At 57.7% G+C, this 24,692-nt stretch overlaps 1 protein-coding gene and 1 long non-coding RNA gene across 2 annotated transcripts in view; one reads left to right on the forward strand and one right to left on the reverse strand.

Moving 5' to 3' along the window:
- Window positions 1-6,193: 6,193 nt before the first annotated feature.
- On the reverse strand, window positions 6,194-9,050 carry LOC121165250. Its single transcript, XR_005885211.1, has 4 exons — window positions 8,483-9,050; window positions 8,160-8,259; window positions 7,992-8,057; window positions 6,194-6,228 (listed from the first exon to the last, which is right to left on the reverse strand). It is a non-coding gene; the product is annotated as an uncharacterized LOC121165250 (long non-coding RNA).
- A 3,460-nt stretch (window positions 9,051-12,510) lies between these two features.
- HPCAL1 (hippocalcin like 1) overlaps window positions 12,511-24,692 on the forward strand; it is a 73,198-nt gene continuing 61,016 nt past the window's right edge. Inside the window, exons 1-2 of the mRNA XM_040992820.1 lie at window positions 12,511-12,746; window positions 21,081-21,086. The gene's annotated coding sequence lies outside the window, so the exon portion shown is untranslated. The remainder of the gene's footprint in view (window positions 12,747-21,080; window positions 21,087-24,692) is intronic.

Consider the following 24,692-nt stretch of genomic DNA (forward strand, 5'->3'; position numbering starts at 1 on the left):
CTTGGCCACGTGGGAAGGAGGGTGGCGGTGGGGAAGCAGTCCTGATGAATGCATGGCTGTCCGTGCCAGCCTGGGCCCAAGCTGGAGGAAGGTGTGAGGGGAGACTGGAGGGTTTTCAAATGTGAAGGCGTTAAAAAATAAGAAAAAGAAAGAGAAGGGCCCTAAAGGAGATGGCGCGTGGGATTCTGGGAGGGTGGGTGCTGGTGACTTTTACAATGGGGACTGCAAGGCTTGTGGCTCTGCTAGGATGGGGCTGGGCTGAGAGACTGACCCCAGGGTGGGGGCAGCCCCTGGGCAAAGAAGAGAGCACTCAGGTGGACAAGGCAGGTGGGCACAGCGTGTGGCTTCCTCTTCCTGCCCGCCTGCTGCTGCTGTCCTAGCAACTTCGTCCTCCACCTCATTGGCCAGCTCGCAGTCACCAGGCCTTGGCCAGCTGCCAGAGCCTGTTGCTAAGGAGGAAGAGGAGATGGGAGCTGGTGGGCCATCAGCAGGTTGGCCATGCTGTGCTCAAATATTGATGAGAAATGTCCAAGCCAGTGGAGAGGGAGATGGGCTTGGGTTTCAGATTTCTGATCGGGAGGGGAGGAAGCCAGGGGCTGCTTGGGAGCAAGGACAGGCCCCTGACCCCGGGCTCCAGGCTCTGATGCCCTCTGTCGGCTGCCATAGGCTGGGAGGTCAACACAGAGGCCAATGGGTTCCATGGTGGAGACAAGGCTACAGGAAGTGGAGAAGCGAGTAGAACAGAGAGGGCGTGAAGTAGCAGCTCAGAAGTGAGCGACACTGCAGATGTGGAGGGGGGAGAGGCAGCTCCTGCGTGGGGTCCCAGGGGACGGTCATTGCTTGGGCGGGCAGACTGTGAGAGCAGGGGGCTCAGGAAGGGGGTGGGATGGACTGGGAGATGGTGTACCCCTAACCTGCAGCAGAGCCAAGGCTGAGACCACAGAGCACCCATGGCAAGAGGGCGTGGGAGCCTTGCGGGCCAGGACCCTGTGTGTGGGGGGTGAAGAAAGTAGGCACGAGGAATGGAGCCATGAAATCAAGCCGTGCCTCCCCAGAGGTCCTCTGAGGCTGAACACGGGTCCGGACAGGAGGCCACCCCTCTGTGGATTCCCCCAGGCTCTCCTTGCCCCCTGCCTTCCCCACCTACCTGGTCCAGGAGGCCCAGAACTTCCAGAACTTCTGTCTTTGTTGCCGTCTTGGTTCAGAACCCCTTGTCTCTGGCCTGGCCTCTGATGCCCAGCTCCAACAGCTGAGCTAAAGGGTGCAGAGCGTTACCTAGGGGCTCCATCCCCGGGCTGAGCAGATGTGTGCTTTGGGCATCTACCAGGAGCCTGCCTGTCCCCCAGCACCCACCTTGGACGTCTGTGACAGCACTCTCCACCTCCCTTCACAAACTGTTCCTTAGTGCCGCTGTCCTCTGGCTCTCTCTCCATGGAAAGTGTCTTGATGTTCACAGCAGACTGACCTAACCTGGGACCCCAGGCTTGTCCCAGTTCGGTCCAGGCCCCCTACAGGGCAGCCTGTAGCTCTGGATCTGGGAGACAGTCCCACAGCCTTTGGGGGGGGTCCATTCTTTGGTGACATTGCAATGGCCCCACAGGTCACCAGTAACCTCCAGCACTGCTCAGGGGCCTTGAGAACCCCCTGGTGCCTCCACCAACAGCCAGTGCCCTTCATGTGCAGTGCTGTCAGGCCATGCCCTCAAACACCTTCCTTTGCACTCCCAACCCCTCCTTTCTTCCAGACTCTTGTGGGGTTCCCTGTTATGCTCAGGAGGTGTGCTGGGGCCCAGCCTCCTCCAGCTTGGATGTTCTGACCCTGTCTCTCCACGTCACTGCCTCTATTGCATTTCCCCTACCTTCCCATGATGCACTCATGCCTTCCTCAGCATGATGTCTTTCTCCCATCCCCGCAGCCTCCAGGCAGCCCCTCCAGGGCCTCCCACCCCTGCTGGGGCTCAGTGAAGCTGCTGGTTGCTCCCCGCAGCCCTGCTGTGTCCCCATGTCCCTGCCTCATCTGTCCCTTCTCATCCAGGCAGCCTGGTCCACCAGGCCGCTGACCTCCGCTACCTTCCAGTGAACAGCATGCATGTTGCCGTGGAGATCAGCGGGGCTGTGAACTGGTAGACCTGGGAGGAATTGGGGGGTGAGAGCCCCAGGCAGCAAGAACGAAGGAACCCAGCTGGTTGGGCACAGCAGTGCTGACTGCTGCTTCTCCAGGGAGACGTAGCTATTCAGGGGGACGGTGGGAACTGCCTGCCCACCGTGGAGTACCCCGGTCCTGAGGCCAGAGTCAGCTTGTGGGAGAGAAATTAGTTGCAGGTGTCCAGAGCCTGGGGCCGTTGGGGTGTGCCCAAGTGTGGGGGGCACCATGCACTGAGCGGAGGTGAGCCAGCGCTGGGTTAAGGCTGAGATGGTGGCTTCCTGCAGCTGCCAGGGCTAGGCCAGGTCTCTGCCACAACCCTCTTGCCTGTGGCTGCTCCTTCAAGCCCCCTCCCCGCTAGTACGAGACCCGGCACTGGCCCGGAGATGCCAGGAACTCGCTGCCCAGGCTACCATGGATGATGCCCTCCCCAAAGCAGCATGGGCAGCTGCAGTTCTAATCCAGTTAATCCGGGCTCTGGGCATGGTGCCCGCCTCCCTAACCACTCTTGCCTTATCTGGGGGCTCAGAAGGGAGAGTTGGGCTTCCTGGGAACCTGAACTGCCAAGCAACCCCTCCTGCAAACAGGGACGATCCCTCTGTCTCACCCCAGCACCTGTTCCCTCACAGCCTGTGGCAAAGCCAAGGCAAAAGTGCATGAGCTGCTTGGCTGCCCACAAAATGCTCCTGAGTTCCCCTTGCTGCTGGGCTACACCCCCACATGAAGGTGGGGACCAGAAGCTTCTGCCCAAGCCCATTCTGGGGAGGGGAAGAGGATGCCGGAGGATCCAAACCCATCCGTTGTCATTGACCTGTAACACTCCAGGAGAGGTCCCGCTTACCCCCACTGCACCTGCCACAGATGGATATAGAGACCCCTGTCCCCAGAGCCTCTTGGGACCCTCCGATCATGGCACCTAGAGAGCGGGGCTTATCTCAAACCTGGGGTGTCTGCTGGCTGCTTATCTGAACCCCAAAAGGGAGCTGCTTCTCCCTGAGGCAGGACACAATGCAGGGAGTCTTGCAAGTCTTGCCTGGAAAAGAAAATGCAGCTGGGGTCCCATTTCTGCTCTGCGTTTTTCGCTAGGAACAGAGTGGCAGCACCAACACCAGATTCTTGGCTCGTGTTCCTGAGCAGGTAAAAGCGGCGATCTCATCCCACATTCCATTCCTGCTGCTGAGGGGTGGGAAATGAGCTCTCCCGCTCCTGGCCCCTGACCGGGCCGGGGTCTTCCAAAGGTGGATGGGCCACCTGGATCTTTCTCTTCTGTGGAATTCACTTTTCACTTTATTTTTTAAAAAGATTTATTTATTTTTATTGGAAAGGCAGATATACAGAAGGGAGGAGAGACAGAGAGGAAGGTCTTCCGTCCGATGGTTCACTCCCCAGGTGGCCGCAATGGCTGGGGCTGATCCGATCTGAAGCCAGGAGCCAGAAGCTTCTTCTGGGTCTCCCACGCAGGTACAGGGTCCCAAGGCTTTAGGCCATCTTCAACTGCTTTTCCAGGTCACAAGAGGGAGCTGGATGGGAAGCAGGGCTGCCAGGATTAGAACCAGAGCCCAGTTGGGATCCCAGGCATGCAAGGCGAGGACCTTAACCACTATGCTATCGCACCAGGCCCATATTTTTTTTTTAATTATTTTTTATTTGAAAGGTAGAATTACAGAGAGAGGAGAGACAGAGAGATCTTTTTTTTAAAAAAAAGATTTATTTATTTTCATTACAAAGTCAGATATACAGAGAAGAGGAGAGACAGAGAGGAAGATCTTCCGTCCAATGATTCACTCCCCAAGTGAGCGCAACGGCCAGGATCCATGAACTTCCTCAAGGTTTCCCACGTGGGTGGAGGAACTCAAAGCTTTGGGCAGTCCTCGACTGCTTTCCCAAGCCACAAGCAGGGAGCTGGATGGGAAGTGGAGCTGCCAGGATTAGAACCAGCGCCCATATGGGATCCCGGCATGTTCCAGGTGAGGACTTTAGCCGCTAGGCCGCGCCGCCAGGCCCCAGAGAGATCTTTTATCCACTGGTACACTTCCCAAATGGCTGCCATGGCCAGGGCTGGGCTAAGTGGAAGCCAGGATCCAGGAACTTCCTCCAGGTCTCCCATGCAGGTGCAGGGTCCCAAGGCTTTGGGCCATCCTCGACTGCTTTCCCAGGCTCCAAGCAGGGAGCTGGATGGGAAGTGGAATAGCTGGCAGTTGATTTGGTCTCCTTATGGGCTGTTGGCATCACAAGCTAAGCCACAGTGCTGACCCCATTCTCACTTTATATAAGCACATGGTCTGGGCCTTGGCGGTGTGGCCTAGCAGCTAGAGTCCTCGCCTTGAATGCGCAGGGATCCCATATGGGCGCCGGTTCTATTCCCGGCAGCCCTGCTTCCTATCCAGCTCCCTGCCTGTGGCCTGGGAAAGCAGTCAAGCACGGCCCAAAGCTTTGGGACCCTGCACCTGTGTGGGATACCCAGAAGTTCCTGGCTCCTGGCTTCGGATCGGCATAGCATCAGCCGTTGCGCTCACTTGGGGAATGAATCATCGGATGGAAGATCTTCCTCTCTGTCTCTCCTCTTCTCTGTATATCTGACTTTCCAATAAATAAATAAATCTTAAAGAAAAAAAAAAGCACATGGTCTTGGCTGGGGAAGGTCTTTCATGCTCATGTGCCTGCAAGAATTAAGAACATGCAGCGCCACGAGCCCGAGCCAGCCGAGGAAGACACGTGACCAGGAGCCTGCCTCCCACTGGACTCCGTCACCTGAACGACTCGGGGCAGTCTTGCTCTTCGTATTTTCAGTGTTTATTCAGGAATGTGATTCATGATTTTTTTTTTTTAATTCTGTTGAGAAGCTGTGTGATTGTCACCACTTCTGATTTCTGATATCAGCCCTGTGTCCCAAGCCGTGCCTCCTTTCCCCTTCCTGTGGCTTCCCTTTCCTGCCCTCCCTCTCTCTCTCCCCCATTGAATTATCTTCGTAGTTCTGTCAAAAATCAACTAAGGAGACCGATACCATGGTTCAACAGACTAATCCTCCACCTGCAAGCATTGGGGCCCCATATGGGCAACAGCTCATGTCCTGGCTGCTTCAGTTCCCATCCAGTTCCCTGCTTAGAGAATGGTCCAAGTCTTCAGGACCTTGTACCCATGTGGGAGACCTGGACGAAGCTCCTGGCTTTGGATTGGCTCAGCTCTGGCCATTGTGGCCATTTGGGGAGTGAACCAGCGGATGGGAGAGCTCTGCCTCTCTCTCTCTCTAAATCTGATTTGCCTTTCCAATAAAAACAAGAAAATCTCCCACTGTGTTGCGTGAGGGCCGAGTATGAAGTGGGTAGGATCAAGCTGGACGACAACACCCATTGGTTCAAGTGGTAGACGGGGCTGGAAACAGAACGGACCCAGAAATTGCAACGACCAGCATGTGCATAAGCTGATGGGGGCGATGGACAGTGCCAGATCCTGTACTGGCAAGCACACGCAAGAATCAGGTTTGGGATCATCTCAGATGAAGTTTCTTTGGAGATCCCTCCAACTGAACTGCTGATCTCAGAACCCCAACCATGGAGAGCCTGTCTCTGCCAGTGGACTCTGAACAGGTTTCATTGCAATTGGAACGGCGAGATTGGCAGCAATTCAGACCTGTTGCACTATGAAACTGCTTGTGCAGGACCCTCGGAGTGCGCCTCACATCGGGGACGTGGGATGGGTGGGAGGCTGGGTGGGGCTTTTCCCTGTGTTTCTCCCCTGACCCCAGATACAGGGGAAAATGATGCTAGTGTGGAAACAACGGTCTTACCCACTTGCCTGCAGCCCTTGGCCCTTTGTACCCTAATCAACTAAGTAAGATCATTTTAAAAAATAAAATCTTTTAAAAAATATTTATTTATTCATTTGTAGTGGAAAGTCAGAGATACAAAGAGAGAGATAGAGAAGATCTTTAATTTGCTGATTCACTTCCCAAGTGACCACAATGGCTGCAGCCGAGCCGATCCGAAGCCAGGAGCCAGGAGTTTTTTCAAGGTCTCCCACACAGGAACAGGGTCCCAAGGCTTTGGGCCATCCTCTACTGCTTTCCCAGGCCACAAACAGAGGGAGCTGGATGGGAAGTGGAGTAGTCGGGACATGAACCGGGACCCATATGGGATTTGGGTGCATGCAAGGTGAGGATTTAGCTACTAGGCTACTGCGCCAGGCTCAAAATAAATAAATCTTTTAAAAATCAACTGTGGGTCTCATTTTTACAGCATCCATCACTGATTTGTCCCTGGGTGAGGGCTCTGTTGGAGTTATTAAGGAAATACCCCTGAAGGCAGCACTGGGGATCCGCATGAAAAGCTGCCACCTGTGGTGCTGCCATTCCACAGCGACACAAGTTCGAGTCCTGGCAGCTCCACTTCCAATCCAGCTCCTTTTTTTAAAGATTTATTTTATTTTATTTTTATTGCAAAGTTCAATATATAGAGAGGAGGAAAGACAGAGAGGAAGATCTTCCGTCCATTGACTCACTGCCTAAGTGATCGCAATGGCCGGTGCTGCGCTAATCCAAAGCCAGGATCCAGGAACTTCTTCCGGGTCTCCAGTGCAGGTGCAGGGTTCCAAGGATTTGGGCCATCCTCGACTGCTTTCCCAGGCCCCAAGCAGGGAGCTGGAAGGGAAGCGGGGCTGCCGGGATAGAACCGGCGCCCACATGGGATCCCGGGCGTGCAACGTGAGGACCTTAACCACTGCGCCACCACGCTGGGCCCAGTAAAATGAATTTTATAAAAAATTTAAAAGGTGTCTGGTGTGGTAGCCTAGTGGCTAAAGTCCTTGCCTTGTATGCACTGGAATCTTATATGGGTGCTGGTTCATGTCCCGGCAGCCCCACTTCCCATCCAGCTCCCTGCCTGTGACCTGGGAAAGCAGTCGAGGATGACCCAAAGCCTTGGGACCCTGTACCTGCGTGGGAGGCCCAGAAGTTCCTGGCTTCGGATCAGCTCAGCTCCAGCCATTACTGACACTTGGGAAGTTAGTTAGCAGTTAGAAGGTCTTCCTCTCTGCCTTTCCTCCTCTCTGTATATCTGACATTCCAATAAAACACATCAATCAACAAACAAACAAAGACCTTCCTTTGCCAAAGGGAAGGGAGAGCAGTGAAGGCAGGACCTCTCTGCTGGAAGCACCTGTTGCTGGTTCGCTGCACCTCTCCCCCGGCCCCCAGGCAGGTCAAGTCTCTACCTGCTAAAAGAGGCTGGTGCAGGTCTGTCTGACTTGGAGCCCATCCGGTCTCTTTGCTAGTGCCACTCAGCACACATGTGAGTTCTCAGCCACGAGAGGCGCTCTCTGCCATGCCTGTGCCCTGGTCCGCATAGCGCAACTTGGTGCAGGGGTCTGGGAAGCTGGGTGCTTCTCAGGGACCAAAGTCAGGTGCTGGGTTCCCAGGGCTGCTAGGCAGACACCAGGCTATGTACGCATTGGGTTAGGCAATGGTGGTGTGGGGGGATTGTGGAGGAAATGGGGAGTTTTTGGGAGAAAAACTCCCCACGTGGAAGCATACACACATTAGAACCTGGCTGGCTGGGTCCCAGCCCTCCCCCAGGGGCAGCCTGGGGAGTTCCAGCTGCCCTGCATCTGGGTTCCAGTGTGAAGTTTGGCGGGGGAGGGCTTGAGGAATTCCATGCCCAGGAAGTTCCCCAGTCAGCAACATGGGATAAAGGGGTTGGCAGAAGAGAAATGAAGATGCAGACCCACAGCCAGGAGAACTCCTGTCCGATGAGGGGGGTGGAGAGCTAAGGCAGGGCCCCCAGCCCTCACCTGGCACCTCCTGTGCCTGGTCTGTCCAGTGTGCTGTCCTCACTAAATCTGGCTGGCACACTTACCGCCATATTGCCTCCTGTGTGACGAATTTCCAAGCAGCGTCTCCTGCAACAAGTGAGTCCAGGGTCCTGGTGTGACAAGGGAGTGGACAGGCAGTCAGGGCCAGGCCCCCACTGGGTTGAAGAAAGAGGGAGGTCTCTTTGAAAGGGCCCGAGATGCCTGCTCCTCACCAGAAGTTGCCTTGAGATGACAAAACACCAAGCTCCGCTCAGTCGGAGGGTTTAGTTAATCACGAGCAGGCAAGCAGCTCTCAGCCACACCTTCACATGACTATCCGTTTTGAGCAAGCAGACCGGATCACATTTCCAGCCCTTTGAGTTTGGTCCCCACCCGCTGATGGACTACTAACTGCTGTTGCATTTTTCCTTTCCCCCCAAACAGGTGCTTACAAGACTCCCCTGGGGCCAGATTTTTGGGTCTTGGAGTCCCCATTCCTGACCACTGCCGTGGCAGGAGGCTTCAGTCGTTAATAAAACTTGCTTTGCTCACCCACCTGTCCATGTGGAAATTCCTCTTCCATGTGAGACACGAACCCACCGAGGTGGCTTCCTTCCTTTGCCCTGTGGCAGGAGAGGCGTGGCAGAGCAGACAGAGCAGGGCTGGAAGGAAGGAAGTTAGGTGGAGCCTGGCCTGTGGCTGCTGCTGGGGCTGCCAGGACACAGTCGGCAGAGCTGGGGAGGCCGAGGCCAGCTGCTGGGGAATCCAGCCAGGGCTCGCTCGCTGCTGGCCACAGACGCCTCTTGCTGTGAGCTCCTGCACGTGGGGAGGGAGAATTTTGTCTCCTCTGTGGGTCACTGCAGCACACTGCTGACCGGCTCAACAGCCTCGTCTCTAAGGGTCTGGGGTGGGGCGGGGTACCACTTGGCATCTCCTAGGCAAGTGTCCCTGGAGTTGGGACACTTCCTGGAGCTGGCAATGAGAGAAGGTACCTCAGAGCCTCATTCCTTGCTGCTCATCACCTCTATCCAGGAGCAGCCGCTCCCAGGGCCGAATAAGACGGCCTGACCAACCAGTTTGCTCAGGCCGGGCGGATCTGACGCAAAGCCCTCACTTCCCCAACTGCCTCCACTTCCCCAAGCTCTTCTGCCAAGGCTACAGGGAAGTCCTGTGCTGCCTCTGCCCGAGAGCCTGGGGTCAGGGGAAGTGCAGGCAGCCAGAGGGACAGCCTCGCCCACTCTATTCCGGGAAGCCTGCTTGCTTCTCCACTCTGTAATTACAAAGGAAACCGGGAGGGAGATGAGCCGAGCTGCATGGTCTCCCCTGTGGGGTAGCACTTAGGTCTAAGCAGTGCTGGAAGCATCTTTGACAAGATGTGGGTTCTTCATCACCCGTGTGGGCTCAGTTTTGAGAAGTGGCTCCCATTTCCTTTCCTTTGGCTGTAAAATGGGCAGATCATCTGGAGAACGCTGGAGGGAACGCGCCTCAAAGTGCTTCGAAGACAGCAATGTCCGACTCCCCACAGAATGAGGCTTGTTTGGGGCAGGGCACCCCGAGTGGCCAGGACGGCCTGGATCTTGAAAGTGAAGCATGGAGCTGCCAGACACACTTCCTGATTGCAAAACTCACCGCCAAGCTATGGTGATCAGCACATTGACTGACAACGGGATAGACGCAAAGACCAACCATGCATCCCAAAGTCCAGAAACAAAGCCAGCATGCTGGCCAAGTGACGGCAGGCAAAATGTCACAGCCATTCCACAGAGAATCAATGGGGCCCGGCTCGGCAGCCTAGCGGCTAAAGTCCTCACCTTACACGCACCAGGATCCCATAAAGGTGCTGGTTCTAATCCCGGCAGCCCTGCTTCCCATCCAGCTCCCTGCTTGTGGCCTGGGAAAGCATTCTGGGACGGACGGTCCAAAGCCTTGGGAACTTGCACCCGCCAACGGCCAGAGCTGAGCCCGTCCAAAGCCAGGAGCCAGGAGTCAGGAGCCAGGAGCTTCTTCTGGGTCTCCCATGTGTGCACAAGGAGGTGTGGAGGCGTGGCCTGCACATCTTGTGGGGCTACAGTACCCTGCTCAGAAGGGACAGGTGAACCTCAGTTATGCTGTGTCGTAAACACGCCAGTTACACTAGGACGGACAGGATTCCCTTCCACTGGGTTCTTGGAGTGGTCACCATGGTTGAATAGGTACGAAGTTTGTTTCACGGGGGCTGGTGTTGTGGAGTGGAAGATAAACCTGCTGCCTGCAATGCCAGCATCCCACACGACCGCCGGTTGGAGTCCCAGCTACTCCACTTCCAGTCCAGCTCCCTGTGGGTGCCTGGGACAAAGAGCTTGATCCAAGGGCTTGGACGTTTGCCACCACAGGGGACACTTGGGCTGGGGTTTCTGGCTCTGGGTTCTAGCATGACCCAGCCCAGCTCGGTGCAGCCTTTGTGGAGTAGACCAGTGGATGGAGGACCTTGCTCTCTCGGTCTCTCTCTCTGTCTGCCTTCTGAATAAAGTAATCTTAAAAACCCGAGGCGATTGGAACAGAGACGCCGTGTGAATTCGCAGGCAGCACGTGGTGGTGGCGTTTATGCGTGGGAGTGGCAGGAGGGAGGCTCCTCCTTGCCCACAGCAGCCCCCTGCCCCCTGGCTGGTCTCAGGGTGCCAGCCCCCCAAGCCGTGAAGTGCATTTCTGGTGTCTGGGCCCTGCAGCTTGTGGAACTCAGGGCGGCTGCCCCAGGAGAGGAGCACAGCACCTCATCTGGACTCACTTTTGTTCTTGCTCTAGTTTATTAAATCCCCATGCGCCTCCTGGCTACCCTGCCTCCACCCAGCTGCGGGGGCGGGGGGGGGGAGGGCTCATCAGGAAGGAGCAGCAGGGACAAAAGGGAAGAGGCCAATCTGCCAGGCATGAGAGACCCTGAAACACCAGGCTTGTAATTGGCAGGCTCAGCTTGGCGGGCAGTACGCGTGAGCAATGGGAAAGCTGAATCGAGTTACTTTTTAAGTTTTAAAGCTAGTTGCTCAGTTTCTGGGGCAGGGTCTCGGCACCTGCTCCCCCAGCTGGGCACTCAGGAAGACCACACCTCCCAGAGCTGGCAGCCAGGTGTGGGCCCTGCAGCAGATCCTTGCCAATGAATGTGGCAGGAATGATGGATGTGTGCTGTCTCCATATAGCCCCCTGGGCTCCATCTTTCTCTTTAAGCGGTTTGGGGTGGGGTTGTGTTGGGGGGTCTTCCATCCACTGGCTTATTCCTCAAATGACTGCAACAGCCGGGTCAGGGCCAGGCCACCGCCAGGAGCCAGGTATGCCATCCTGGTCTCCCACGTGGGATGGCATCCTGGGCTGCCTTCCCAGGCCCATGAGCTGGGAGCTGGAGCGGAAGCGAAACAGCCAGCACTACAGCTAGTTGATTCAGGCTGCCAGCGCAGCGAAGACTGGGTTACTGGTTGTGCTTACAAGGGCAACGCAGCTGCCTTTCTCCTGGGAGTCAAACTCCTGCAGCGCGCCAGGATAGAGCCCCCGTTGGCTCCTCCCCATTTCAGGCCCGAGGGTAAGCTGAGTGAGGACTGGGGGGTTAACACAGCCCACCCTGGCTAACCCAGTGGCTGGTGCTCTGTGCGGTCACCTGGCAGACTGTTCCACCCTCCCGGCGCCTATGCTACGGAAGCTACCAAGAGTCCTGGTCGGCGGGTCCCTGCCAGGCAAGCAGGCAGCCAGGGCACCCTGGTGGCGCAGCCCCTGTGTGACTCCCGGCTGCGGGGCTGCTGGGGACCCCTGGCCTTAGGCTGTGGCTCCGGCCGCGGCGCAGAGACTAGGCTGAGGAAGAGGGAGAGGGGCCCATGCTCCCTCCTGGCTCCTCCCGCGTGTCTCCCCGCAGCGTTTCTGGTGGAGGAGGCTGAGTTCCAGCCTCCCGTGGCCGCCGGCTGGTTCTGTGGTTACCTGTCCGCGGGGATGCCAGGGGCGGGGGGTCGCTGCAGGTGCCACTCGCAGGAGACGTAGCAAGCGCGCAGGAGAGCCGCGGCGCTCCGCCAGGAACCCGGCGAGCCACGCACGTCCAGCCCCCTGCTTAGCCGGGAGCCTGAGGATCCCCAGCTCGGCCCCTTCCCCGGCCGGGCTGCAGGTGTGCTGGGACGGAGAGCTAGGGAGCCTCGGGGACTCGCCTAGCTTGCCAGCCTGGGGAACCTGCGCCGGAACCAGGTGTGTGTGTGGGTGTGGAGTGTGGGGTGAGGGAGACACCCTCACGCGGGACACTGGCCGCGGCGAGGGACCGGGGCCAGCGCGCGCCTCCGGCCGGGGGCTGGCCCCCGGGCCGCACTTCCTGCGGAGGCGGGCCGTCCTTCCCGGGGCCGCCTCGCCGCCGCTGGCCCGAGGCCCAGGGCTAGGGGGGCGGGATCGGCCCCGGCCCGCCCCGAACTCCCGGCGGGGCGGGGTGCGGGGGGCGCCCCGGGGCCGGCGGGGGCGGGGCAGCGGGGGCGGGTCCGCAGGAAACTTGCCCGCCCGCCGCCGGCCCCGCCCCGGCCCCCGCCTGCCTGCCCGCCCTCGCGGCCCTTCCTTCCCGGCGCTGGCAGGCGGGCCGCGGCGGCGGCGGGCGGCGGACGCGGCCGGCGGCGCCTCCACTCGCCCCCTCGCTGGCTGCCCGCTCCCTTTTGTCTTTGTGCGTGGCGATGAGCGCAGGGCCGGCGCGGTGGCTGCGGACGCACGGACGCGGGCGCTCCTAGCTCCCTCCGGCCTCGGCGCTTGTCCCAGGCGGCGGCCCGCGCCCGCCGCAGCACCCGCGCGGCCGAACTTGGGCTCGGGAAGCCAGCGGACTGCGTCCTGCGCCGGTAAGAAGGGGCGGCTGCGGGGAGTGCTGGGCTGCGGGCGTGAGAGCCGGCGCGCGCGGCGATCGGTGCGTGTACATGTATGTGCGTGTGCATACGTGAGTGACTGCGTTGCGTGTGCTCGCGTTTCCCCCGCGCTGTGGAGTTGTGGGTGCGCGAGGGCCGTCGGTGTCTCCGGAATGGCGCGCGCGTGTGTATGTGTGGGGGGAGGATCCGTGTGTGCGGTTGGGGGGGTGTACATTTCCGACTGCGTTTATGGAAATGCGTCGCGGAGCCGTTGTCGGGTGTGAGCAGCTGTGCTGCGGCGCGGGGGTGGCGGGGTGGGCGTGGGCGGGCAGCCCCCTCACGCCAGTGTCCCAGTCCCCGCCCGTCGGCGCAGTGCGGAGCCCGGGAGGGCAGCTGGGGCACCAGGGAGCAGAAACGCGCGGCCCACGTGGGTCCGGGTGCGCTCCGGCCAGGGGTGGGGTCCGGCACGGCGCCGACCTCGCGGGACCGAGGAGCGGCAAACAGCCCCAGCCTGATCCTGACCCGGGCTGGACTCACCGCACTCTCGAATGGGGTCAGCCTCTCCCTGGGGCAGTGGTGCGGGAAGAAACGGGAACGCACTAAAGATAGCTCTGTGTCGCGCGCGTAGTAGGTGCTGCGGTAATCGGATCAGCCGCTCTCGCCTGCTCCTCTTTCCACCTCTGGTTTACATTTTTTTCCTCCTTCGTCGCCCCCTGCGCGTTGCTTGTGCGTCTCTGCCATCCCCAACTTGTCTGCGAAGCGAGGAGATTCGAGAAAGTTTCGGCTGCGGGTGTGCTCATTGCTCGCTCAGCTTCTGCACGGTGCGGCCTCCAGCATGCAGGGCCGCGGGCTGCCCTCCCCTCTCCGGCTGGCAGCGCGGTGGGCAGTCCCCGCTTGCCCCAGGGCCTCTCTGTTCAACAAGTGCGCCGTCCCTGAGGGTGTTGCTCCTTGGAGCCCCACAGCCCCTTGTGAGGGTGGTGCGTTTCGCGCTCTGCTGCGGGGCTTGGCCCGCGCACTGGCGCAGTTCCATGGAGAGGAAGGCATTTATCCTTGCCGTCCGTCGGTTGGGGGCGGGAGGCTGGGGGTCCGCCGGAGACCCTTCCATTTTGTTCCTCACCACCATTTCAAACGATTTTGTGTGGAAACCCAGGCACAGGTGGTGTGCACACCGCTGCACCCTCGCGTTCCCCGCCCCTCCCCCCCTTTGGAGAGAGCTGCTCCCAGCGACCAGCTCCCAGCACAGCCTGCTCCCTGGATGGGCTGCTGCCACAGCCCTGGATCCCACCCGTTGGGCACCCCAGGCTGGCAGAGTGGAGCCCTGAGCCAGGGAGGAGGAGAGGCTCCGTGGCGTTTCCCGGGTGCCCGGTGGACGTGCTGCTAGGACCCGGTGGGCAGAACCTCTGTGGCTCGGGACCTTTGTGTGGTCTTCAGGGGGATTGAGGCCCGAGGGCTCAGCTCCATGGCCGCTCAGGAGGACGTCATGGCAAGCTGCGGTGCGTGGCTGGCACAGGGTGAGGGTGCCGCCTGTTTGTGTTTCATCAAATGATTTTTATATCCTCCTGCAGAGAATGGTCTTTGCCCTGAATCCTACATCCCCCCTCCCATAATCAGATTCACTTACGAATATATATATATATATATGTATTACAACCAGTGTGACTTTCTCTGCCTGGGAGAATGAGTTGTGTGTGACTGTACTCAGCCAGGGCCGGTCTCATATCTCTTATTTCTGTTATTGTTTCAAAAGAGCCTCTGATGACTGGGCTCAGGATGTTTTGTTGGGCAATGTGAGAGAGGGAAGGACTGGGGCCTTTTCCAGCCAGGTTTGCAAGGAGCCTCACCTGCTCGCAGGGGTCTCTGTGCTGCAGCCATTGTTGCAAGCAGAGCGTGGATGTCTGCTCCTGGTAATGGCTGAGCCTTGGCACTGGGGAAATCAGATGCCCAGAAGGTCATTTTGCCTTTGGAGAAGCCAGGAGAAGTTGGGAAGAAGAGAGTCACCCCCAAACTTTAGCCCAGGATGCATGTGTATTTCCTGGGTGCACTCTTGGGTCGGGGTGGGTTCCAGAGAACTCGGACAGGAACCGGAGCATGGCTTGCACTGTCCTTTATTGGCCCGGAGCTGTGCAGGATCGGTGGCGGAGGTGGAGGAGTGGGCTCCCTCTGGTGCGCACACCGGGCTAGGCGAGCATGCTGCAGCTCCCTGGCTGGGTGTGGAGGCCCTTCGTGCCTTGAGGCTGTGGTCGCCTGTCACTCCACTGTTGCTCACTCTGTGACTCCCGGGGTCTTACATCTGTGTAAGTGGCTCAGTGCCAGGGTCCCTCAGGGACCTGGGATGGCGCAGGAGCCCTGGAGGAAGCTGGGCTACGGTGGGACAGGTATGTGTTAGAATGCTGCTGTCCACGGGCCTCAGATGGACGCCTGATCCCACGTGGTCCCGGCTGGGCAGGTGCACCTTGGAGAAGGAGGCGCGTGGGGGGAGGGGTGAGCAGGCTCCCCTAACTGGGGGGAGGGTGGTTCACTGTGCTACCATCTCACTGGCTACCTCACCCAAATCGTGTGTCTGTGGACCTTGGCTGCTCCTGTCCTTTTCCTGTGGGCCGAATTTCTGATCCGGGAGTGGCGGGGGAGAGACTAAGATGCGATCAGGGGCTGCCTTGGTGCCCCTTGCGCTCTGTGAGGGACTGTTTGCTAGGGGTGGTCAGCACTGCGTTTGGGATGCCCACATCCCGGAGCTGAGTGCCTGGATTTAAGTCCTGATGCCTCTTCCGATTCCGGCCGCCTGCTATGGCAGGTCCTGGGAGGCAGCAGGCGACGATGGCTCAGGTAGTCAGGTCCCTGTCACACGTGTGGGAGACCCAGATGGAGTTCTAGGCTCCGGGCTTCAGCCAGGCTCAGCTCCAGCTATCGCAAGGATTCCGGGAGTGAATCAGTGAATGAAAGACCTCTGTGTCTTTCAATAAAACCATGAGGGTTTAGAGAAGTTCATTTCATGTTCCACACCCCCCACAGCGGGGGTTAATCTAGTGGGCAGGATGTAATGTGACTTCCCACGGTCCATATGGAGTGCAGGTGCAAGATTTCTGAAGTGCAGAAGAGCAGGGTGCATGTAGAGTTGGTGTTTTTTTCTTTTTCTTTTGTTTTTTTTAATCATCTGAAAAGTGCAGTAACTCCTTGAGAAAGGCCCGCCTTAGCTGTGTCATTTCAAGTGAATTACATTTCAGAAGTCTGCATTTGTGAGGCGTGACAGGGCTTCTTGCGTGCTGCGGCGGCCTGCTCTGCCTCGCGGCCGGCAGTGGACCGGGAGCTGGGGCTTCCGGGGGCTGCTGGCTTTTATCTTCACCCACCAGCGCATCCACGTTTTGCTGAGCTGGTGCTGGCGTTTCCCAGGTACTGCAGTCATTTTTCTCTTCCTGCCATGCTGCCCACGCTGGCAGGAAGCCAAGAGCCTGCCAGTGGAAGTGCCCTGAGCTGGGGAGGGGTCTCCCACCCTGGACTGAGAAGATTCCCGATGGGGGCTGGTTTGCGGGCAGAGTGTGTTAACTTGCTGCCATCCTTCACAAGCACTGGTTGGAGTCCTGGCTTCTCTTGCCATCCTTCTGTCCTAGGAAAGCAGAGGAAGATGGCCCTGCCCTTAGGCCCTGTACCATGTGGGAAATCCGGAAGAAGCTCCTGGTCCACCTCTTTGGGCCTGGCCCAATCCTGGCTGTTGGGACCATCTGCGGAGTAAACCAATGGGTGGAAGATATTTATCTCTGTCTCTTTCCTTTAAGATTTATTTATTTTCATTGGAATGACAGGAGAGACAGAATTTTCCATCTGTTGATTCACTTCCCAAAGGGTCGCGCTGGCTGGAGTTGAGCTAGTCTGAAGCCAGGAGCTGGGAGCTTCTTCTGGGTCCCCCACATGGATGCAGGGTCCCAAGGCTTTGGGCCCTCTTCCACTGCTTTCCCAAATGGATATGAAATAGAGCAGCTGGGACATAAACCAGCACTTCTATGGGATGCTGGTGCTGCAAGGTGGAAGGTTAGCCAATTAAGCCGTCATGGCATGACATCCCCCTCCCCCAAAGATTTCTGTGTCTCTCCCTCTCTGTCTTCCAAATAAATTCCTAAAAAAAAAAAAAAAAGTGAGGACTCCAGATTATTAAGAAGAGGAGGGCAAGGAAGGCTTTTGGGGGGTCCCCGACTCAGTCTCCCCTGAGTTTTCCTACATCTCACGTGCCCTGGCGCCGTCTTGTTTGTTCTGGCGTTGCTGCAGCCAGCAGGTCTCTCCTTGGGCAGGCAAAGGGCACCTCTAGATCACGGGCTCCTTGCGCCTGCCCAGGGTCCAGGACCAGGCTCACCAGTGTTGGACTGTGCCATGGAAGGGCGTGTGAGGGACCCAGCGCTGACTCTCGCTGGTGGGCAGAACTGAGCTGGGACCACTTCCCTGGCTGGATCTGTGTCTTCTTCCTGTTTGTGAAGGTAGGGATCTTGGAGCGTCTGGGGCTCTGTCCCCTCCTGGCTGCCGTGCTGTGGCAGTGCTGAGCCTGAACACCTGTTCGCGCCTGCAGCCTAGCTTTGGCAGATCCCTGTGAAAACCCAGATCTCATCATCTCCCTCCTCCGCCCCACCCCTTCTGGGTTCGTTCTCCTAGTGTTTTGAACACCTGCTGTGGGCCCTGCTTCCAGGCAGGGCTGTGGGACGGCTGGGCATGGGCTTGGGCTGAGCTGTGGGATGGCCGGGTGTGGGCTCAGGCTGGGCTGTGGTGAGTGGGAGGTGCCAAGGACCAGAGCACCTGCTGCAGGCTGGGGGCTGAAGCCTCCCCGACAAAGTGGCCTTGGAGCTGACTCTGGGGAGGTGATGGGGCGGGGGAAGGATGGCACAGTTCCCTGAATGTCTTTATTCCATCTTGCCCAGACTTTTTTTTAAAAGGTGTATTTATTTATTTGAAAGGCAAAGTTGTAACGAAAGAGAGAGAGAAAGAAAACTTCCATCTGCTAGCTTTTCCCCCATGTGACTGCAGTGGCCAGAGCCTGGAGCCTGGAGCCTGGAGCCTGGAGCCCCAGCCCTTGGGCTATCCCCTACTGTTTTCCCAAGTGCATTAGTAGGTATATAGATCAGAAACAGCAGCAAGGACTTGGACTGGCGCCCAAATGTGATGCTGGCACTGTAAGTGGCAGGTTAACTTGCTGTGCCACAGCACCAGCCCTAAGATTTATTTTATTTGAAAACCGAAGATGCTGAGAGGGGGAGAGAGAAAGAGAGCTTTCATTTGCTGGTTAACTCTCCAAATGGCTGCAGCAGCCTGGGCTGAGCTAGGCTGAAGCTAGGAGCTCCATCCTGGTCTCCCGCGTGGGTGCAGGGCTCAAAGACTTGGGCCATCTTTCATTGTGTTCCCAGGCCACTAGCAGGGAGCTGGATCAAACGTGGAGCAGTTGGGAATGGAACGAGCACCCAAATGGGATGCCAGTGCTGCAGGTGGTAGGTTTCCTTGCTAGGACACAGTGTCAACTCCCCTGTTCTTTTAAAAGAGTTAATACCTGCGTGGAGACTTCATTCATATGCAGTACCCGGTGCCTGTTGGAAGTGCTAAGTCCGCAGAGCCATTCAGCTGTCAGCACAGCCCAGCCCAGCCCAGGAAGATCCGTGTGCTGGTTGTGTCACTTTCTGTCCCCAGGTCCCAGCTGTGGCCACCGCCCATCCCTTTTTTGGTTCTGGAAAGTTGCCTTTTCTTGCTTCCTGGTCCTTGGCAGCTTTGTTTTTTTTTTTTGTTTGATTTTTTTTTAATTTTTAAAGATTTAATTATTTATTGGAAAGTCAGATATACAGAAAGGAGGAAAGACAGAGAGGAAGATCTTCCGTCTGATGATTCACTCCTCAAGTGAGCGCAATGGCCGGTACTGCGTTGATCCGAAGCCAGGAACCAGGAACCTCTTCCGGGTATCCCACGTGGGTACAGGGTCCCAAGGCTTTGGGCCGTGCTTGACTGCTTTCCCAGGCCACAAGCAGAGAGCTGGATGGGAAATGGAGCAGCTGGGATTAGAACCGGCGCCCATATGGGATCCCGGTGTGTTCAAGGCAAGAACTTTAGCCACTAGGCCACACCGCTGGGCCCATCCTTGGCAGCTTTGGCTCCAGGGCCTCTTGTGTGCCACCTTCCTGGCTGGCTGACCTCCCTCTGCACCCTGGGGTGAATTGGGTGCTTGTCCACCTCCCTGCGAGACACCTGAGTGCAGCCAGGGGTGCTGCCTGGACCCCTGACCATGCCTCTCGTGGTATTTGTAGCCCCCGAGGGGCTGGCAGAGTGTGGGAGTTCAGAAGCCAAGGTGAGTCCTGGCAGGATTGACAGGGGCCGGGGTGGGGGAGGGGGGAGGCTTGCTGCATGCGTGTCCCTTGTTTCAGCAACCACACAGAGGCCTAAGGCTTCAAACCCTGTCTCACTAATTTAAAAAGGTGTCGCAGTCCATCCAGAGGCAGAATCTCTCTCTCTCTCACACACACACACACACACACACACACCTGTTATCTGCCAGCTCACCTGTCCAATCCCTCCCGCCCCCCAGCTGGAAGCAAGCCAGGCCCAGGCCGGGAGCTGGGAACTCCATCCCAGCCTCGAACCTCAGCCACTTGAACCGTTGCCTGCTGCACTCCTGGGTCTTTGGTGGGATGCTGGGATTGGGAGTCTGAGCTGAACTTGAACCCAGGCACTCAACACTCTGATATTGCAGGGACCTCGGGGAGTCTTATCTGGTCTTATCTGGTCACATAGGCTGCCATTTTTTTTTTAATTGAAAATCTGAAGCAGGCTGGAGTTGAAATGAACAGCTGGAGGCCGTCAAGAGAAAGCAGAAGAACCCGTAGTGAAGGCGGGTCCTTCCTCTCGTGCCCCTATAAGGATGGCAGTGCCACACCCTTTTGCTGCCTGGCCCTGGCCTGCTTCCTCTTGTCTCTCCAAGCAGAGAAGGTCCAGCCCGGTGCTGAGCGGTCAGGGGCCACCCAGCTTTCTTGGGCGATGGCTGGGGCTCCTGGAAGGGAGGGCTTGGGTGCCGTGAACTCCCACACCCTGTGCCTTTATGAAGAATTTCTCTTCTGATTATTGCAGGAGGAGACCCCATTTGGCACAAGCCGAGGTGTGGAGACGGGGCCTGGCTTGGGTATAGATGACCCAGTCCCCATGGCCTCTCTCCTGTTGGCAGGAGGGGCATTCTTGGAGTGGGCATCAGGAATTCTCCTTTCTTGTTGAAGGGTCCACGTTGCAACAGAGGATGAGGGCACGGGAGTTGCTGCGCTGCGCACTGTCAGCTGAGGGATGCCCTCTGAGCCCAGGTTGGCTCCCGCACCAGCAGAGGTCTAGGCTTCCCCTCAGATAAGGCAAGGGCACAGCAAGTGTGAGCATGACTTGTCACAGGGGTGTGTGATCATGCCCCCGCCATTAAGTAGCCTCTTCAAGGGCAAGGTCAAGGTGTTGCAGGCAGGACAGGGCAGGACAGGGGAGGGCCATCATGGGGCTAGATGCAGGGTAGGATGATGCCAGGGAGGGCTGTGACACTGCAGGGAGGGCCGTGACAGTGCAGGGGAGGGCTGTGACAGTGCAGGGGTGGGCTGTGACACTGCAGGGGTGGGCTGTGACACTGCAGGGAGGGCTGTGACAGTGCAGGGGAGGGCTGTGACACTGCAAGGGTGGGCTGTGACAGTGCAGGGTTGGGCTATGACACTGCAGGGAGGGCTGTGACAGTGCTGAGGAGGGCTGTGACAGTACAGGGAGGGCTGTGACAGTACAGGGAAGGCTAGCGGACATGGTACAGGGGAAGGCTGTGACACTGCAGGGTGGGCTGTGACAGTGCTGAGGAGGGCCGTGACAGTGCAGGCGTGGGCCATGACAGTGCTGGGGAGGGCTGTGACAGTGCTGGGGAGGGCTGTGACAGTGCTGGGGAAGGCTGTGACTGTGCTGGGGAGGCTAGGGGACATGGTACAGGGCAAGGCTGTGCTGATGCTGGTGCAGGGCAAAGGTGGTGTTGTGGATTTGTGATGGTGCTGGGTGCAGGGCAGGACGATGCCATGGAGGGCCATGACGGTGCCTGGGAGGCTAAAGGACATGGTGTAGGGGAGGGCTGTGCTGGTGCCAGGTGCAGAGCAGGGTGGTGCTGGGTGGTGCATGAAGCCAGGAAAGGCCACCTCCTGGGACCTGGGGTTACCCAACTTCACACCCTTGGAGAAGCACTTTGGGGTCCCTGATGCACCCCCAATGGCCCTGAACCTAGGGTGCTGCATCAGATGTACAGAGACCAGCACCCTGATCCCCCGTGGGAGCTTGGGAGGCCTCCTTGGGTTCAGATGCAGGCGAGGGGAGGCGGCGGTCCAGTGGCTTGGGGCACCGTGCTCCTGTCATGCTTGAAATCTGCCTTGCTCGCTTGCTGCATTTCACAGACCCTTCCAGGAAACAGAATGGATGCCAGCCCCTCCCTGGCCTTCCTGTGTGCTGTCTGCCCTGGAATCCGTTCCTGGAGAAGTGAGACCCTCTTGGAATCTCTCCTGTGTCAGCCAGCGTCATTGTCCCTGCTTGTTACCTCCATGTGGCAGGAAGGATGCTGCTGGCAGAGTGGCCGTGCACTGTTGAAGAAGCCCCCAGTCTGGGATGTGGCACTGCCAAGGGCAGCACGACTGGACCCCTCTCCTCAGGGTGCTGTGGCAGCAGATTTAACTAAGAACCCACAGGAAAAGCCCAAGCCTGTGATAGTGCGGGGTGGGTCCTGTGCTTGGTGACGTGGCCTGGGCAGTCCTGTGGGGGCCTCGCCTCCAGGGTGGGACCCAGTGTGGCAGCCACATTGACCTCTGTGGGCATCTGTCTTCTTTCCAGTATCATTGATGGAGACTGGCAGCTGCAGATGCCCTGGGTCGGCCTCTCTTGGGCCAGGACCTTGGCACTTGCAAGCTGTTCTCACTGTCTGTGGGAGATGTTTTGCATTCTTCTGAAGAGGAGGTTGCAAATTGCTTTTGTTACCCTGTGTCCCTGGTGCGGGCCGTTTCCCGATGGAGTTGCAGGGTGGCCTGGCTGGTGGTTTTCTCAGTGAGCTGCTCTATGTGGCACTGGCCAGGACTTCTAGTTCTCTTGGCCAGGGACCCCCCAAGCAGCTTTAAGGCCCAAAGTTCCTTCCCACTGTGGCTTGTCCTGGACCACCTGCTGGCTCCCCAGGACAAGCATATCACCACAATGCTCCATCTTCACCATCACCATTCCTGATCACCAATACTGTCACGACCATTTGTCAGTAGCCATCATTGTCATCACCATTCCTCCTCCTTGTCGTCACTATCAGCACTATGTCTGCCCGGGAGACACCGAGGGGCAGATTTGGGCAGCGGAGATGGGAAGAGGCCAGGCTGAGGCGGAGGTTAGAGAGGAGAATTCTTGGTCCTCACCCGCCGTTCCCACCACCACTTTGTTACCTGCAGTGAAGAAGCTGGGTGGGGTGGGCCTGATGATGCTGTGTGTTAAATTGCTGCTTGCAATGTGAGCATCCCATATGGGGGTGCTGGTTTCATTCCTGGCTTCCCGACTTCCTATCTGGCTTCCTGCTCATGCATTTGGGAAAGTGCTTTTTTCCCTGCCGCCCACATGGGAGACCTAGACGGAGCTCCTGGCTCCTGGCTCAGTCTGGCACAGCCCTGTAAGGAGTGAATCAGTGTGGGAGGAACTTCCTCTTCCCTTCCTCTCCCCGTCTTCTGTTGCTCTGCCTCTGAAATGTGGATATAAATCTTGAGACAAATGACGGGCTCATGGCTCAAGGAGATGAGCTCCCGGAAGCTCGTTCTTGGGCACTGGCCCCGCTGCCTCGTTCAGAAGCCCTCAGCTGTTCCCCTGGGAGGATACTGTCACCAGCAAGGCCACCGCGGGCATGCTGCCCTCCTCATTACTGCCATGTAGTCACGCTCTTCTCGGGCACCTGAAGCGCTGATACCAGGAGGCTGGCACGCCCCACTCCTCGTGCTGAATGCTCAGATGAGAGAAAAGAATGAGGGTATCGTGGAGGGGATGCAGTGGTCTTCTTTTGCAGACGAAAGCTTGTGTCAGTGGGCAGCCACTGGCCGGGTTTTGCCTCCACTTGGCATTTTAAATGGATCTCTGGAATGTTTGAAGTTAGCGCATCAGCCCAGCGGTGTTAGGGTAGAGACCTCAGCTCAGAGCCTTGGTAACGAAGTTTGGTTTCAGTGATGTCAGGGAGGGGAGAAAGGAGGAACTTAAACCAAGCTACTGGCAGTGGCCGCATCGGACCCGCTTTTCATCCTACTTTTCTATGTTCTGAACTTTGACCAATGGGCATGCATTATTCCTTCAATTAGAAGAAAAATTTGTAAATATTTCTTTATCGTCTTATTTGAAAGGTAGAGAGAAAAAAACAGAAACCAGAGCGAAAGAGAGTCTCCAAGGCACTGACTCGCTTCCAAATGTCCCCAACAGCCAGGGCTGGGCCGTGCCGACCCGACCCCAGGCGCCCAGCACTCTTTCCAGATCTCCTCCTGTTGGGGTGGTGGGGGTCGTCCTCCCCTCTGCCCCCAGGGGAACATCAGCAGAAAGTTGGAGCAGGAGCAGAGGCAGGACTCGAACCCAGGTCTTCTGGTATGAGATGCAGGTATTGCAAGGAAGCAGAGCCAGCATACCATACAGCCACCCTGGGGAAGCAGTTCAGAGGAGGGCGCACGTGTGCTGCTTGTGTCCACTCCTCATTTGGTTTGCAGCCTCCCCTTGGCATGGTCAGCCTGGCTGGGACCCAGAACGCCAGTCCTGGAGGTTGCTTGAATTAGTGGCGATTTATCATCATGCGTCATTCGATTTTGTTAATTGCATCGGGATTCAGTACTAAGCAAGTCTATTAACTGGGGTATCAAGAAAAATGTGCTTAGTCTTCCAAGTCATTTAGCATTTCAGTGTGGCCGCGTGCGGCGTCTGTTCATGAACTAGCGCGTGTCACTTCTTCCTGTCTGTCTTCATTTGAGTGTTCACTCTGCTCTGTCCCAGAAGGAGGCTGAGGGGCTCCTCTTTTTCTTTCTTTCTTTTTTCTTTTTTAAGATTTATTTATTTTTTATTTGAAAAGCAGAATTGTAGAGAAAGATGGAGAGAGATATAGTGATCTTCCATCCTCTGGTTGCAACTGTCAGAGCTGGGCCAGTCTGAAGCCAGGAGCCTCTTCCAGGTCTCTCACGTGACTGCAGGGCCCAGGCACTTTGGCCATCCTCTGCTGCTTTCCCAGGCCACAAGCAGGGAGCTGGATGGGAAGTGGAGCAGCTGGGACTTGAACTAGTGCCTGTATGGGATGCCAGCACCATAGGTGGAAGCTTAGCTAGCTCTCCCTTGGTACAAAGCTGTCCTGCTGTCCTGACCACTCTGAGTCTCCAGGAGCCTCCCTCTCCATCAGCTTCCTCTTAGAAAGTTGACTTTTCCTGGTCCCCATCCTGGCCTCTCCTATGCTGCCCCTCCCCTTTCGCCCCCAAGAATGGACCCGTGCAGAGGGAGTAGAAACCGGTGCCACTGCCCAGGTCTCGCCGTGAATCAGCTTGCCGGCTGGAAGTGGGGCTTTGGCGGCCTCTGTCCAGGCCCTGCCTGCCTCCGGTGGCGTCCTTCCAAGGCTCAGGCGGCGGTTATTCCCCTTGGCCTCCCGCGGGCCTAATCCGTCCAGGTCCAGGATATTGAGTCAGAGCCGTGGAAAGTTAGGGAAACGAGGCCGGCAGTGGCAGAGCTGGCTAACACGGAAGATGGATTTCAGAGAGTAGGGGGAGAAGTGGTGGGAGCTGGTGGCTCTGCAGGTGACGCACCCACCGTTATAGGCTCTGTCCTTGTCCTCCCTGTCCCCACTTGCCTCCTATACTCTTTCCCCGGGGCCAGGTGACACGGGGTTTCCTGCTGGGTCACAGAGGGAGGCATGGGTCAGCTTATGTTCATCACTTTCTTCTGGGCGCCCCACTC

The sequence above is a fragment of the Ochotona curzoniae genome, unplaced genomic scaffold (assembly GCF_017591425.1).
Source record: "Ochotona curzoniae isolate NIBS_2020 unplaced genomic scaffold, NIBS_Ocur_1.0 contig_883, whole genome shotgun sequence".
In the NCBI taxonomy this organism is placed as follows: Eukaryota; Metazoa; Chordata; class Mammalia; order Lagomorpha; family Ochotonidae; genus Ochotona; species Ochotona curzoniae.